Genomic DNA, 6084 nt, shown 5'->3' on the forward strand with positions numbered 1-6084 from the left:
ATCTCATTAATGATTTTCTCAATTCTATAGGAGAGAAACCGACATTTTCATTTTATAGATGAAGGATTGGAGCATTAGGTTATTTTGCTTTCATAGAATGCTGTTCCCTTTAATAGTACATACTTCCTTTTGCTTCATTTTGGGCTTTGTCTTCAACAAGATTCTTCCATTGTGTTTCCAATGTTACAAACTGCAGTGTTTAAACATAGCAAATGCTCAGGAAGATGCAAGTGAATTATTGAATTAATAGTATGACCTATATGTATGTGTTAATGTTATGAACTGATAGAAACTGACATCTTGCTACATTTAGATAAATTATTCTAAGAACTAACTTTTTGAAGGCACTCACTGCAGACTTGAGACTTGGGAGAGGCATGAAATCAAAGGGTTTCTGACTGTCACCTTCAGTATTCTACACTTGACACCAGGCATGTGGGAATTTTCCCAACAGACCAAGAGTTTCTCCATTTACCTACCCGTTGTCCTATAATTCCATTTTATTCTAAAGGTGTCTTCCCAGGTCAGAGTCATACCCCACAGGTTGAAGTCTTAGCCCCACAAGATTGTCATCAATGGCAAATACCAATCACAACTTATAAAGTGATGGCTCTAATTTTCACCCACTATCAGGGGCTCAGGGTTTCTATTACCCCCTCTTTGGGGCCTAATGGAATGGAAATAGCCTCTTGGGTGACAAGAGGTAATAGGTCTGTGTCCTTCATCCGTTACCTGTCTTCCCCTGGTATCAATGTATGCAGTATGCCTTGTGTGTTCTCTGACTCTAAGGGGTGTGGGAGAATAACAGGTGCAGGAAGGCGTCAAAAAGAAAATTTTCCCACTGACCTGTATTTTATATGGGGAAAATGTTGTGGGATGTTTGTACACTGGGTGAAGATACAGTGCTGCCATTGGTTTAATATAGAGTTTAAGGGCCAACAACTAGGCAGGAGGTATAAGCAGATTTCTGGGGAGAGAAAGGAAGAGCACCAGGAATTGAGGAGCAGGAGAAGCCAAAGAGACGGAGAGGAAAACAGGAATTGCAAGATGCAAGAGAAGTAATACCACACAATAGAACATAGGTTAATATAAATGGGTTGATTTAAGTATTATAAGAGCTAGTTAGGAACATGTCTAAGCTATAGACTAAGATTTCATAATTAATAAGAAGACTCCATGTCATTGATTGGGAGCTGGCTGGTGGGACAGAGAAAGACTTGTTACAGGGAAATATCCTTAAACTACGAGGAAGAGATTTCTCTAAAAATACTGTCTCACTGGCAGAACTCTGTGAGTTCAAAGCCAGCCTGATCTATGCAGAGAGTTCCAAGACAGACGGAGATACATATGGACCATGTCTTAACAAAACAGAACAAAAACAAAAAATACCATCCAATGCCGGGCGTAGGGGAGCACACCTTAAGTCCCAGCACTCAGGAAGCCAAGGCAGATGGACCTCAATGTGTTTGAGGCCAGCCTGTTCTCAAAAGTAAGTTCCAGGCCAGCCAAATCTACAGAGTGAGACCCTGTCTCAAATAAATAAATAAATAAATAAATAAATAAATAAATAAATAAATAAATAACATCTTCATGACTAACAAAAAAAACCCAGACCTCAGTCCACTTCAACAGCTTGATAAAATGCCCATTACCCTGTCAATGAGTAGCCTGCATCTCAGGAGGCAGAGTCAGGCAGATTTCTGTGAGCTCAAGGCCAGCCTGGTCTACAGAGTGAGTTCCAGAACAGTCATTACATAGAGAAAGCCTGTCTCGAAAAACCAAAACCAAAACCACAGCCAATAACCTGGATCTAAAGAGTTAATCAACCATGCCTGTGTGGTGAAGCCTACAGCTATACTCTGAGCTACCAGTTTTGGAGTCTGGCTTGATGCGACACTAAGCATCCTGGGCCCTCACTGGGATTTCTCTTGGACATCCTGGTGTTGCTCTGTGCCGTGGAGACTCTGCAGCTTCAGATCTGCAGGATCGGCCCTTCCACCTCTTCTAGCAGTTCACAGATGGGGTGGATATTGGGGTGCGTCTGCTCATAGCCCTGGCTATGGACCTGGGTGGCAGCTGGGTTGGTCAGTCTGTCACACCAGCTCTCTCTCATCCTCACTGCCAGGGTGAGCTCTCCAGCACTGCCCGGAGCAGCTCCCACAATGCCACAGGCAGCAGAGGGCAGGGCCAGGTCTCTTGCTCTTGAGTCCTTGGAGGCTGGCTCCCCAACACCCACACCACCAGGGCCAGCTCTACTGGGTTGTCCAGGTGAGGTGCAGGGCCCAGTCACCCACGTATAGCAGCTGGTGAGGGGCAAGGCCAGGTCTCCCACAATCATGACTTCAGGACCAGCTCTCCTGCCTACTGCAGGTGGGTCAGGAAATCTTTCCCTTGCCCACGCCACCACATGGCAGATGGGGGTCAGCTCTCCCACTCCCAAGTTCTCAGGGTCAGCTTACCCGAGACCTGGCCAACAGGGTCAGTTCTACTGGGTAGCACATGCTTTTAATCCTAGCACTTGGGAGGGAAAGGCTGTCAACATAGACAGCAAGTACTGCCCTACAGGCAGGGTTACATGGAGAGACCCTGCCTCAGTGAACGAAAGGCAAACAAACAAAAAGGAAGTGATATTTAGAACAGAGGTGGTTTGATATCTGAAAAAGTGAATTATGAGGAAGTCCAAATTCAATTATCAAAATACTCAACACCAACCTGTATTAGTTACTTTTAAAAAAATATTGCGTGACAATAAACCAAACAGAAGCAATAGAAGGAAGGACTCATTTTGGCTCAGAGTTTGAGGGTACAGCCAGCCTCTCTTGGTGAGGAGGCATGACAACACCAATCATATTGCATCCAGTCAGGAACTGGAATGCTGATGGTCTTGCTTTCGCTTTTTTATTTGGTTCAAAACAGCCCATGGCTTGAGTTTTTCTAAATGTGAGTTCCGTGACTAGGCAAAAAGGAGATCGCTTCTGTGACCTTCAACAACTTCACTGACCTTATTTCGTGTGGCTGTTCTTTTGCTGGGATCATGTTTTTGTTTTACTTATTTTTTTATTTATTTTGAGACAGGATTTCAGCTGTCCTGAAACTTGCTCTGTAGACCAGGCTGGCCTTGAACTCACAGAGATCTGCCTGCCTCTGCCTTCTAAGTGCTGGGATTAAGGCCTGCTTGCAACACTACCGCCCAGCACCGCCCAGCCTGGAACAAGGATGTGAATGTGCCACAAAGTAATGTTACAAAGTATTGCCACTTCTTCTTCTTCTTCTTCTTCTTCTTCTTCTTCTTCTTCTTCTTCTTCTTCTTCTTCTTCTTCTTCTTCTTCTTCTTCTTCTTCTTCTTCTTCTTCTTCTTCTTCTTCTTCTTCTTCTTCTTGTAAAACAAAACAAAAAAACAACTTTTATTTTATGTGCATTGGTGATGCTGGGAGGCTGCTTGTTTGTCCCGGCTGCCCAGAACCAAAATAATCACACAGAAATCATATTAATTAAATCACTTTGGCCTATTAGCTCTAGCTTCTTATTGTTTGACTCTTAAATATTAATTCAACCCATTTCTATTAATCTGTGTATTGCCATGTGGCTGTGGCTTAATAGCTAAGGTTCCCTCTGGCTCCAGTGGGGCTACATGGCTTCTCTCTAACTCCACCCTTCTTTCTCTCAGCATTCAGTTTAGTTTTTCCCACCTACCTAAGTTCTGCCCTGCTACAGGTCCCAAAGTTTCTTTACTTATTAATGGTAATCACAGCATGTAGAGGGAAATCCCATATCACATTGGTGTTTTGCCAGCATGTATATCTGTGTGAGGGTGTCAGATCTTGGGGTTACAGACAGTTATGAGTTGCCTTGTGGGTGCTCGGACTTGAACTTAGGTCCTCTGGAAGAGCAGTCAGTGCTCTTAACCACTGAGCCATCTCTCGAGCCCCTCATTGTTACTTCTTTTTGAGACTCTTCAGTGTCACTTTTTTAAAGGCTTGCCTGGTGTCTTCTCTGCAGGAAGCATGCCCGCTGAGCTGTAGAACTGATTGTTGGCATACCAGAACTCCATCCTATGCCTTTAACTGGGGAGACTATGAACACAGGCTCTGAAGCTAGGCTGCCTGCAGAGGAAGTCTGTCTTTGCCTCCGATGGGCTTGAGACAGGTCTTAGGTCAGCGGGAACTTACAATTTGTTCATGTACTTTACATACATATTAAGAAGACATCGTTTTGGGGACTGGAGAGATGGCTCAGAGGTTAAGAGCATTGGTTGCTCTTCCAGAGGTTATGAGTTCAATTCCAAGCAACCACATGGTGGTTCACAACCATCTACAAGGAGATCCAATACCCTCTTGTGGTGTGCAGACAAACATACAGGCAGAACACTATATATGATATATAATAAATAAATAAATCTTTAAAAAAAAAAGAAGACATTGTTTTGATGCCAAACAATAAAAGACTCCCATACAAAGCACCCCAACGAGTGAGTAAATTGAAGCATATTTATCCAGCTAGAGAAATAACTCATCTCACTACGGTTAGAGGGCACCAAAGAAGAAATTCAAGCCCCTGAGACGGCTCAGTGTGTAAAGGTGCTTAGCACCAAGCCTGGTGACCTAAGTTAGATGCCGTGGGACCACATGGTACCAGAGAGCTGACTCCTTTAATGCTCTCTTCTGACAGGAACACCCACTCAGGGGTACATGTGCATCTGCGAGCACACACATACACATAAACACATGTAATCTCTTAAAATGGCATCCTCTAAAATGGAAGTGATCGTTGCCGTACTTGAGGACTCCAATGGGAGACTACAGACATTTTGAAGTTTCTGGGGTTATATTACAAATATAATATAAAATATAATATATTTAAACTATAAATACATTATAAAGGAAAGGTCCTTTCCTTTTTAAAAATCATAAGTTGCCAAAAGCTGTTTAGCTTTGAGATAAGGTCTCAGTATGTAGCCAGGTTGCACTGGAATTCATAAATCCTGTCTTTATCTCCCGAGTTCTGGCTTAACTGGCGTGTGACTCCTCATTCCACTTTCCCCCAAAGAACTGCTGTGTGTCATCTAGATACTGATAGTCATCTTGTTGGAAATTAGCAGCGATTTTTTTTCTTTCTTTTTTTGAGGTGGTTTTCCACACTGGCCTGGGACTCCCTGATTCTATGCTTATTCCTCTGCCTCCAGCTCTGGCGTGCCGCTGCTTCAGAAGTATGACCCCACACAAGTTTTATGTGTTGCTGGGCATTGCACCAGGGCCTCGTGCATATTAGAAAGGCACTCCTACCAAATGAGCTACACCCACAGGCCCTCACACTGACAAATCTCGAAGAGTAGTTATTTATTCCTGCATTCCTTCATTCAAAGAGTCATAGCACATAGCCTTTTATATGAGCATATTATTTTTATTTATTTATTTTTTTATTTTCTGGTTTTTCGAGACAGGTTCTGTGTAACAGCTCAGGCTGTCCTCGAACTCGCTTCGTAGACCAGGCTGGCCTTGAACTCTCAGAGACCTCTCTCCCTCTGCCTCCTAAGTGTTGGGATTAAAGGCATGCGCCACTACTGCCCAGCTGAGAATATTACTTTTTTCTTCCATGCCTGATTGTTTGTATTTCCAATGCTGTTCTATTGTATGATATATAAAGTCCGGAATACTCCGGTGTAGGCTTGTGGGAGAATGGGAATGTAAAATGTAGGCAGTTCTTCAGTATTACAGACACAGATTGGATCGTCCCCCCTTACAGGGTGTGTGGAAGGTCAGACCACACTTGTTTTGTGGATAGATTCTCAGCGTTGTGGCACATACCCACACTGTGGAAGAATTAAATTTTGATACCAGAGTGGACTAAACAGTGCGGCCCTGCCTAAAACCCAAACAACACAGAGTTAACAGGTGACCTGTAGCCAGCTGAAAAAGAGCCGCGAGGTTTCACAAGCTTAAGGGTTTTATATAGGATTTACTTTTTCAGGAAGATGAAACATTGATACACTGGTTGTTGTCGTCACTATAAAGCATTTTAATACACAAAATGTGCCCTTTTCTACCACCAGATGAACGAAAACAGAAATGAAGGCTTGCACATCGT

Source organism: Alexandromys fortis, unplaced genomic scaffold (assembly GCF_014885135.2).
Source record: "Alexandromys fortis isolate MF-2015 unplaced genomic scaffold, M_Fortis_MF-2015_v1.1 scaffold_24, whole genome shotgun sequence".
Classification (NCBI taxonomy): domain Eukaryota; kingdom Metazoa; phylum Chordata; class Mammalia; order Rodentia; family Cricetidae; genus Alexandromys; species Alexandromys fortis.